Source organism: Melampsora larici-populina, assembly GCF_000204055.1.
Source record: "Melampsora larici-populina 98AG31 unplaced genomic scaffold MELLAscaffold_13, whole genome shotgun sequence".
NCBI classification, from domain to species: domain Eukaryota; kingdom Fungi; phylum Basidiomycota; class Pucciniomycetes; order Pucciniales; family Melampsoraceae; genus Melampsora; species Melampsora laricis-populina.
Window position 1 is genome coordinate 1,222,126 of NW_006768777.1, and position 732 is coordinate 1,222,857.

Here is a 732-nt window from a genome sequence, read left to right on the forward strand (position 1 = left end):
AAACTTGCTGCTGATAAGCCTTTTCACGCTTACTCACTTCTGCCTCCCAACCTTCTGTCACTCTCACTGGGTTCAACAATCCGCGGCACATTCTCACGCAACTCTCTCTCTTTCATCTCAATCAAACGCCTATAATCAATAATTTTCATTCCACTTTGCTCGCAAACAATGGCCCTTTGGCAGACAGACACAGAGAATTGAAAGATTCTAAAGAAGGGGGTGCCTAAAATCATATCAAACTCGCCACCCACATCTCCTAACTTGAAAAATGTTCTGTCAAATCTTCTCCCTGATACCTCGTCCGAAAGATTTGCGATCGTGAAGTGTGTCAACAACGGTGGAGGGGAGTTGGTTGTAACTGCCAAGCCTAGCTGCGTAGGCCGAACCAATTGGCGACGGTGAAGTTTAAGCATTTCCGCCGCTTGATCTGTTAATAAATTAATTTCGGCCCCTGGATCAGCTAAGGCTCTCAATCGTTTGCCATTGCACATGAGTTCGATAATGACACGAGGAGCTTTGTGTTCGGGTACGCCCTCTTCTCTTTCAGTTTGTTTGAGTTCCTCATCCAAAGCTTGCAACGCAGCGACCGAAGCTTGATCAAGTTCTGGAAATTCGGCGGTCGCGGCTGCCTTGGCGTACGAGATTGGTGGTCTGCCAGCTGGAGGTAAGGTAGCTCGTCCTGCTGTCGGCGCTGAAGATGGAGGCGATGACCGAGCCCTTGGAGGCACGTAG